The sequence below is a fragment of the Oncorhynchus tshawytscha genome, linkage group LG11 (genome assembly GCF_018296145.1).
Source record: "Oncorhynchus tshawytscha isolate Ot180627B linkage group LG11, Otsh_v2.0, whole genome shotgun sequence".
Lineage (NCBI taxonomy): Eukaryota > Metazoa > Chordata > Actinopteri > Salmoniformes > Salmonidae > Oncorhynchus > Oncorhynchus tshawytscha.
This window is the reverse complement of record NC_056439.1, coordinates 28,652,542-28,663,472: the sequence shown is the minus strand read 5'-3', so window position 1 is coordinate 28,663,472 and position 10,931 is coordinate 28,652,542.

Sequence of the window (10,931 nt, the reverse complement as noted above, 5' to 3'; positions counted from 1 at the left end):
TGCCGGCCCTGGTGATACCGGGCTGGGGACACGCACCACAGGGCGAATGCCTTGCATACTACGCCAAATCAACAGCTCTCTCTCTTCACTCTCCTCCAATTCTATTAACAACTCCTTGAGTGTCTCCTCATCTCCCGTCCGTTCACTCGCCTCCAATCTGTCCAATAAGTCCTCGACCCTCTCAGACTTAGCCCTCAGCTTCGCCGACAGCTCCAAGTGCCTCCCCCAATACATTTTTGGTGCTGCCTCTCGGGCTTCCTTGCCAGTCGCGTTCCCTCGTATCGATGGCTCCTCTCTCCGGCTGCCTCTGCTCTCCGCAATGCCTCCACCTGTTGCTGCTTTTGCTGCTGCTGCTGCTGCTTCTTCTGCTGCTTTTGTTGCTTCTCCTGCTGCTGCTTTTGCTGCTGCTGCCGCTTCCACTGCTGCTTCTGTTGCTTCTCCTGCTGCTGCTTTTGCTGCTGCTGCTGTTGCTCCTGCTGCTGCTGCTTCTCCTGCTGCAGCTTGGGACGGCGACACTCCCCTGGCTTTGCCCAGGGTCCTCTCCCGTCGAGGATTTCCCCTTACGTCCAGGAGTCTTGTGTCTTCGGCCGCTGTTGCTGCTCATTACCATGCCACTTGGTCCTTGTTTGGTGGGTGATTCTGTAATGGTTTTCCTCCTCTTTGTCTGAAGAGGAGAGGCGGGAAGGATCAGAGGACCAATATGCAGCGTGGTAAGTGTCCATAGTTGTTTATTTAAACACATAAACTGAACACTCCATACAAAAACAATAAACGTAACGTGAATAACCGAAAACAGTACCGTGTGGTGTAAAACACAGACACGGAAACAATCACCCACATGCAATATTTGGAAAATAAAATCGATGACCTGAGAACAAGATTAAACTACCAACGGGACATTAAAAACGGTAATATCTTATGTTTCACCGAGTCGTGGCTGAACGACGACATGAAAAACATACAGCTGGCAGGTTTAACACTGTATCGGCAGGATAGAACAGCAGCCTCTGGTAAGACAAGGGTTGGGGGTCTATGTATATTTGTAAACAACAGCTGGTGCACGATATCTAAGGAAGTCTCAAGGTTTTGCTCGTCTGAGGTAGAGTATCTGATAAGTAGTTGACCACACTATCTACCTAGAGTTTTCATCTGTATGTTTCACAGCTGTCTACATGCCACCACAGACCGATGCTGGCACAAAGACCGTACTCAATGAGTTGTATACCGCCATAAGCGAACAGGAAAACGTTCCTCCAGAGGAGGCGCTCCTAGTGGCCGGGGACTTTAATGCAGGAAACTTAAATCCGTTTTTCCAAATAAATGTGCAACCAGAGTGGGAAAAAACTCTAGACCACCTTTAGTCCACACACAGAGACGCGTACAAAGCTCTCCCTCACCCTCCATTTGGCAAATCTGACCATAATACTATGCTCCTGATTCCTGCTTACAAGCAAAAATTAAAGCAGGAAGCACCAGTGACTAAATCAATAAAAGGTGGTCAGATGAAGCAGATACTAAGCTAATGGACGGTTTTGCTAGCACAGACTGGAATATGTTCTGTGATTCCTCCGATGGCATTGAGGGGTACACCATATTAGTCACTGGCATCATTAATAAGTGCTTCAATGACGACGTCCCCACAGTGACTGTACGTACATACCCCAACCAGAAGCTATAGATTACAGGCAACATACGCACTGAGCTAAAGGGTAGAGCTGCCGCTTCAAGGAGTGGGACTCTAACCCGAAACTTATAAGAAATCCCGCTATGCCCTCCGGCAAACCATCAAACAGGCAAAGCGTCAATACAGGACTAAGATTGAATCGTACTACACCGGCTCAGATGCTCGTCGGATGTATCAAGGCTGGCAAAACATTACAGACAACAAAGGGAAGCACTGCTGAGAGCTGCCCATTGACACGAGCATACCAGACAAGCTACTTCTATGCTCGCTCCCAGACGGATTACCAGGACATGTACTCCGAGCATGCGTGGACCAACTGGCAAGTGTCTTCACTGACGTTGTCAACCTCTCCCTGTCTGAGTCTGTAATATCAACATGTTTCAAACAGATCACCATAGTCCCTGTGCCCAAGAACACTAAGGTAACCTGCCTAAATGACTACCGAACCATAGCACTCACGTCTGTAGCAATGAAGTGCTTTGAAAGGCTGGTCATGTCTCACATCAACACCATTATCCCTGAAACGCTAGACCCACTCAATTTGCATACCGCCTGAACAGATCCACAGATGATGCCATCTCTATTGCACTCCACACTGCCCTTTCCCACCTGGACAAAAGGAACACCTATGTGAGAATGCTATTCATTGACTACAGCTCAGCGTTCAACACTATATTGCCCTCAAAGCTCATCACAAAGCTAAGGACCCTGGGACTAAACATCTCCCTCTGCAACTGGATCCTGGACTTCCTGACGAGCCGCCCCCAAGTAGTAAGGGTAGGTAACAACACATCTGCCAAGCTGATCCTCAACACGGGGCCCCTCAGGGGTGCATGCTCAGTCCCCTCCTGTACTCCCTGTTCACTCATGACTGCATGGCCAGGGACTACTCCAACACCATCATTAAGTTCGCCGATGACACAACAGTAGTAGACCTGATCACCGACAACAACGAGACAGCCTATAGGGAGGAGGTCAAAGACCTGGCCATGTGGTGCCAGGACAGCAACCTCTCCCTCAACGTGATCAAGACAAAGGAGACGATTGTGGACTACAGGAAAAGGAGGACCGAGCATGCCCCCATTCTCATCGACTGGGCTGTAGTGGAGCAGGTTGAGAGCTTCAAGTTCCTTGACATCCACATCACCAACAAACTAACATGGTCCAAGCACACCAAGACAGTCATGAAGAAGGCACAACAAAACCTATTCCCCCTCAGGAGACTGAAAAGATTTGGTCCTCAGATCCTCCAAAGGTTCTACAGCTGCACCATCGAGAGCATCCTGACGGGTTGCATATGGCAACTGCTCGGCCTCTGACCGCAAGGCAACACAGAGCATAGTGCGTACGGCCCAGTACATCACTGGGGCCAAGCTTCCTGTCATCCGGGGCCTCTATACCAGGTGGTTTCAGAGCAAGGCCCTAAAAATGATAAAAGACCCCAGCCACCCTAGTCATAGACTGTTCTCTCTGCTACCTCATGGCAAGTAGTACCGGAGTGCCAACTCTAGGTCCAAGAGGCTTCTAAACAGCTTCTACCCCCAAGCCATAAGACTTCTGAACATCTAATCAAATGGTTACTCAGACAATTTGCATTGCCCCCCCCTGTCTTTTACCCTGCTGCTACTCTCTGTTATTATCTATGCATAGTCACATTAATATCTCTCCATACATGTACATATTACCTCAATTACCTTGATTAACCGGTGCTCCTGCACATTGACTCTGTACACCCTGTACATAGCCTCACTATTGTTATTTTACTGTTGTTCTTGAATTATTAGTTACTTATTATTCTTGTTTTTTTTAAGTATTTAAAATCAAATCAAATGTAACTGCATTGTTGGTTAGGGCTTGTAAGTAAGCATTTCATTGTAAGATCTACACCTATTGTATTTGGCGCATGTGACAAATAACATTTGATTTGATTTGATTTGATTAGTAAGACTGACTCACCCCATGTTCAAGAGTGGCTTTTTTTTCACCTTATTCAGATTACAACCTCTCACTTTCATTTAAAAAAAATTGAAATCATCTCCAAAATATCACTGGGTTTAAAAGAAGCCATAGATAGTTGGTTGCAATTTCAGTTTAAACCTCCAGAAAAGACAGAACAAATATGACAACTAATATTATGGTTAAACTCAAATATTCTAATTTATTAAAAAAATATATATTTTGGGGAAAAAATGTTTAAAAACAGTATAGTCCTTGTAAATTATATCATAAATAGGACTGGTAGAGTTATGTCACACATGCAGCTAACAAAAATATATGGAAATGACTGCTCTACTCAAAATTACAACCAACTAATTGCAGCCCTTCCGCAAAATGGAAGAGGCCAGCGGAAGGGGAGTAATTAAGGACCTTGGCTGTAGGCTTTGTATTAAAGACCAAAATTGGTTAAAGAAAATTCTGGTAAATAACCAAGTTTAATTTAGGACCAAAAAATTGCCAAACAGTTAGTAAGAGATTTTCAGTGTACTGATTCCATGGCACATGGTTTATGAACTGATACACCAAATTATTAAAATTTTTCCATTTAACTTATTGTACAAAATTATTGCAACCAATAGAATGTTATATATATATGCGGGATACAACCATCCCAGCTCTGCAGATTTTGCTGTGAAGAGAGACATAATCATTCGATCATTTGTTTTAGTACTGTAGCTTGTTTTTGGTCATAGGTTCAGGAATGGCTGAAGAATTGCAACATTTACCAGGAGCTAACAGCAAATAGCACTACTGGGTGATTTGAAAAGTCCTAGTCAATCGATCAATAATATAATAATACTCTTAGCAAAAATGTTTATCTTTAATTTACAATCTTTAGAAACTCTGAGAACTTCTGTGAAACTTCACAGCACAGTTGACAATGTATGGCAAATAGAAATCAAAACTGGATGGTCTTGAGAGATACATAGGAGGGGTTGAGGGTAGCTGAAGGATGGGACTAAAAACAAACAAAAGAGAACCATTGTAAAATTGACTGTGTCAGTAAAATGTAAATAGTATGTATTTTTAATTTTTTTATTTCACCTTTATTCAACCAGGTAGGCTAGTTGAGAATAAGTTCTCATTTTCAACTGCGACCTGGCCAAGATAAAGCGTAGCAATTTGACACATACAACAACACAGAGTTACACATGGAATAAACAAAACATACAGTCAATAATACAGTAGAACAAAAGAAAACAAAAAGTCTATATACAGTGGAGGTAGAAGCCTAAGTGTTGTTGTCCACTAGTTTACTCCAATTAGGGGAGGGGTGGTAGGGTTAGGGGAAAATTATAAAGGAAAATATGAAAAATATATATACTTTATAAATATTTCAAAATATTGTACCTCAGGAAAGTATTCAGACCCCTTGACATTTTCCACATTTGTTACATTGCAGCCTTATATTAAAACAAAATAAATAAATAAAAGTTCTCAGAAATCTACACACAATAGCCCAAAGTAAAAAATAAATAAAAAACAGGTTTTTAGACATTTTTGCAAATGTATTTAAAATATAAAAAATAAATACCTTATTTACATAAGTATACAGACCCTTTGGTATACGACTCCAAATTGAGCACAGGTGCATTGATCATCCTTGAGATGTTTCTACATCTTGATTGGAGTCCACCTGCGGTACATTCCACTGATTGGACATGACATGGAAAGGCACACATCTGTCTATATAAGGTCCCACAATGTCAGAGCAAGAACCAAGCCATGAGGTCGAAGGAATTGTCCGTAGAGCACCGAGACAGGATTGTGTAGAGAAACAGATCTGGGGAAGGGTACCAAAACAAATCTGCAGCATTGAAGCTCCCCAAGAACACAGTGGTCTTCGTTATTCTTAAATGGAAGGGAGGTGACCAAGAACCCGATGGTCACTCTGACAGAGCTCTAGAGTTCCTCTGTGGGCATGGGAGAAGCTTCCAGAAGGACAACCATCTCTGCGGCACTCCTAAAATCCGGCCTTTATGGTAGAGTGGCCAGACGGAAGCCACTCCTCAGTAAAAGGCACATGACAGTCCACTTGGAGTTTGCCAACAGGGACCAAAAGACTCTCAGACTATGAGAAACAAGATTATCTGGTCTGATGAAACCAAGATTGAACTCTTTGGCCTGAATGCCAAGCGTCACGTCTGAAGGAATCCTTTCACCATCTCTACGGTGAAGCATGGTGGTGGCATCATGCTGTGGGGATGTTTTTCAGCGGCAGGGACAGGAAGACTAGTCAGGATCGAGGGAAAGATAAATGGAGCAATGTATAGAAAGATCTTTGATAAAAGCTGGTGCAAAAGTTCACCTTCCAACAGGACAACAAACCTAAGCACATAGCCAAGATAACGCAAGAGGGACAAGTCTCTGAATGTCCGTGAGTGGCCCATCCAGAGCCCGGACTTGAACCTGATCGAACATTTCTGGAGAGACCTGAACATAGCTGTGCAGCAATGCTCCCCAAATAACCTGACAGAGCTTGAGAGGATCTGCAGAGAAGAATGGGAGAAACTCCCCAAATACAGGTGTGATACAGGTGTGCCCCTCTTGTAGCGTCATACCCACGAAGACTCAAAGACTCAATGTAATCACTGCCAAAGGTGTTTCAACAAAGTACTGAGTAAAGGGTCTGAATACTTACAGTACCAGTCAAACGTTTGGGCACATCTAATCATTCCAGGGTTTTTCTTTATTTTTTACTATTTTCGACATTGTAGAATAATAGTGAAGACATCGAAACTATGAAAAAACAAATATGGAATCATGTAGTAACCAAAAAAGTGGAAAACAAATCAAATATATTTTACATTTGAGTTTCTTCAAAGTAGCCACCCTTTGTCATGATCACAGCTTTGCACACTTTTGCTTTTCCAACAGTCTTGAAGGAGTTCCCACATATGCTGGGATATTTCAGTTTATTTATTTTTTATAAATTAGCAAACATTTCTAAAAACTTGTTTTTGCTCAGTCATTATGGGGTATTGTGTGTGAGGAAAAAAACGATTCAATACATTTTAGAATAAAGTTGTAACGTAACAAAATGTGAAAAAGTCAAGGGGTCTGAATACTTTCTGAAGGAACAGTACATATATAAGGGAGATTGGAAATGATGCAAACAGTACATTGATGGAAGTCACAATCTATCTGCAATATTAAAGGGGATCTACCCACATAGCGTGTGTCTATATAGGTACAAATATTATTATTTTTTTACACTTGACCCCTTTTTCATGATATGTTACATGTTACAGTCTTCTCCCATCGTTGCAACTCCCATGCGGACTCCAGAGAGGCGAAGGTCAAAAGCCACGAGTCCTCTGAAACACGACCCTGCCAATCCGCACTGCTTCTTGACATACTGCTTGCTTAACCCAGAAGCCAGCCGCACCAGTGTGTCGGAGGAAACACCGTAGAACTGGTCACGGCTGTGACACAGCCCGGGATCGAACCTGGATCTGTAGTGACGCCTCAAGCACTGCAGTGCCTTAGACCGCTGTGCCACTCTGGAGGCCAATACACATTTTACAATTTGTTGTTTGAAAGAACAGACAAATCTCATACCAAGATTTTTTTAAAGTCGAGGACAGCCTTAGTACACGCTGTGTCTGTGTGGAGTCTGGAGTCACTCGGGCAACAGGCCTGCATGCTCTGCTCAGAAAAGATGGGGGAGGAGCAGATGGGCCCAGAAGGGAGAGGAGAAAAATGCAAGGAAATGTAGCTGCAGTGGCAGCTGTACAGATAACTAATCCAAAGGGCTTTGACTTCTCAAACACGGCAGAAAGCTCACACAATACGATGCCCCATCACCTTATTAATTCAGCCACTTACTTAGATATCTAGCAAACTTAGGGGTCACGTTAACACAGAATCCATGCCATCGGAGGAATCCCGGAATATATTCCAGTCTGTGCTAGCAAAACAGTCCTGTAGCTTAGTATCTGCTTCATCTGACCACTTTTTTTTATTGATCTTGTCACTGGTGCCTCCTGCTTTAATTTTTGCTTGTAAGCAGGAATCGGAAGAATAGAATTATGCTCATATTTACCAAATGGAGGGCGAGGGAGAGCTTTGTATGTGTCTCTGTGTGTGGAGTAAAGGTGGTCCAAAGTTTGTTTTCCTCTGGTTGCACATTTAACATTTAAATTTGGTAAAACGGATTTAAGTTTCCCTGCATTAAAGTACCCGGCTACTAGGAGCGCCGCCTCTGGGTGAGTGTTTTCTTGTTTGCTTATGGAGGAATACAGCTCATTCAATGCTGTCTTAGTGTCAGCCTCTGACTGTGGTGGTATGTAAACAGCTAATAAAAATACAGATGAAAACTCTCGAGGTAGATAGTGTGGTCTACAGCTTATCATGAGATACTCTACCTCAGGCGAGCAATAGCTCGAGACTTCCTTAGATATCGTGCACCAACTGTTATTTACAAAAATACATAGCCCGCCGCCCCTTTTGCCTATTCTCTGCCTGTACTTTAGCCTATTGGATTTCCTGTTATCTACCTATTGCCCCCAGACGACGTTACTAGCCTTTTCCCTGCCTGTACTGTACCCTTTTTGGACCCCCTGTGAATGACCTTCTACCTGCCCCTGGACCCAGCTACCAACCTCCTCCTGTGGTCCTTTACAATAAACACCTGCTGCACCCTGCGCTTGAAACCAGCTCTCTGTCTCTCATCGTGTTCATTGCAATCTCCTAACAATTGCATAAATTGACTGCAGGTATTTACTTAAAGTAGCTACAAATATTAAAATATTTTTAAAGACTTCAAAGAAATAGTTTCAACCTATGTACGGTATTGAAAAACCATCCCCTGGCTATTTCCAAATAGCCTGGTAAACTGTATACAGTTGAAGTTGAAAGTTTACATACACTTAGGGTAGAGTCATTAAAACTCGTTTTTAAACAACTCCACAAATTTCTTGTTAACAACTATAGTTTTGGCAAGTCGGTTAGGACATCTACTTTGTGCATGACACAAGTAATTTATCCAACAATTGTTTACACACAGATTATTTCCCTTATAATTAACTGTATCGCAATTCCAGTGGGTCAGAAGTTTACATACACTAAGTTGACTGTGCCTTTAAACAGCTTGGAAAATTCCAGAAAAGGATGTCATGACTTTAAAACTTCTGATAGGCTAATTGACATCATTTGAGTCAGTTGGAGGTGTACCTGTGGATGTATTTCAAAGCCTACCTTTAAACTAACCATGTGTATGTGACAATCTAAAATTTGATTTGATTTGAACTCAGTGCCTCTTTGCTCTATATCATGGGAAATCAACAGAAATCAGCCAAGACCTCAGAAAAACATTGCAGATCAAACAAGTCGGGTTCATCCTTGGGAGCAATTTCCAAACGCCTGAAGGTACCACGTTCACCTGTACAAACAATAGTACGCAATTATAAACACCATGGGACCACGCAGCCGTCATACCGCTCAGGAAGGAGACACATTCTGTCTCCTAGAGATGAACGTACTTTGGTGTGAAAAGTGCAAATCAATCCCAGAACCACAGCAAAGGACCTTGTGAAGATACTGGAGGAAACAGTTACAAAAGTATCTATATCCACAGTAAAAACAAGTCCTATATCGACATAACCTGAAAGGCCGCTCAGCAAGGAAGAAGCCACTGCTCCAAAACCGCCAAAACTGCACATGGGGACGAAGATTGTACTTTTTGGAGAAATGTCCTCTGGTCTGATGAAAAAAATAGAATTGTTTGGCCATAATGACCATCCTTATGTTTGGAGGTGAAAGGGGGAGGCTTGCAAGCCGAAGAACACCATCCCAACCGTGAAGCACGGGTTGGCAGCATCATGTTGTGGGGGTGCTTTGCTGCACTTCACAAAATAGATGGCACCATGAGGGAGGAAAAGTATGTGGATATATTGAAGCAACACATCAAGACATCAGTCAGGAAGATAAAGCTTGGTCGCAAATGGGTCTTCCAAATGGACAGTGACCCAAAGCATACTTCCAAAGTTGTGGTGAAATGGCTTAAGGACAACAAAGTCAAATTATTGGAGTGGCCATCACAAAGCCTTGACCTCAATCCCATGGGCAGACCTGGAAAAGTGTGTGCTCTGTCAGGAGGAATGGGCCAAAATTCACCCAACTTATTGTGGGAAGCTTGTGGAAGGCTACCCGAAACGTTTGACCCAATAAATAAATCCTTCTCTTTACTATTATTCTGATATTTCACATTCTTAAAATAAAGTGGTGTTCCTAACTGACCTAAGACAGGGAATTTTTTACGAGGATTAAATGTCAGAAATTGTGAAAAACTGAGTTTAAATGTATTTGGCTAAGGTGTATGGAAACTTCCGACTTCAGCTGTATATGCTACACTGCCCAAGCCTAATGCATGTATCATTCGCTCTCCTTTCAGATCTTGACCTGGCCTGTCTTGTTTTTTTGGGGTCCAGTAGCTTTCAGTTGCATGACACTGGCTCTGTGTAATACTGGCAAATTTACAAATTTTCAATCTGGAGTCACTGAGGACACTTTTTTGCTGTTAGGTAATTTGACCCAGGATGAATCATCAGGAATTAAAGAGCCTCCAAACTTTTTTTAAACTTAAAATGTGTTTGTGTGTGTGCGTGTGCGTATGTGCATGAGTGCGTGCGTATGTGCATGCGTGTGTGGGAATGAGTGAGGGTGTGCATGTGTGTGGATGCTCACATCATCATTAACAATCCCATTTATGCTGAGTTGTGCAGGCCTTGACTGTGCATGGAGGCGAATGGATTCCTGCTGCTTTGAGTTAGAGCAGACTTGATTGCCATAGCTCTGGTACAGTTGAGTCATAAGAACATGACATTTCTGCTTGGAAGACTTAGGATCAGCATGGTAGTCCACTCTATAGGGCTCACTGGGGTGTAGGCTAAAGGAGACCTGTGTACCTTTCAGTTATGGTGATAAGGTCCATGATGTACATGGTGCCTGTACCCCTGCATAGGGAACATGGTAGTGAACCCTGGGCAGAGTGCCTGTATTGCAGCAGTGTCCAGTGATATGAAGCCTGGGCATGGATGGAAATGGAATGTTACATGGTTAGAAGAAGTGCATAGCATTGAATAACCCTTTGAGCGGGTGACAGCGTTTACAGTAACACACCAGTTTTACACATTGTAGTAACATGTTGTTACACAGTATTTCAATAATTGCACTGCAATTATATAATAATGCAGTTGATTGGTTTGTAATTCAATAATGGCTTCAATAATGATAATGCTATTGCCAT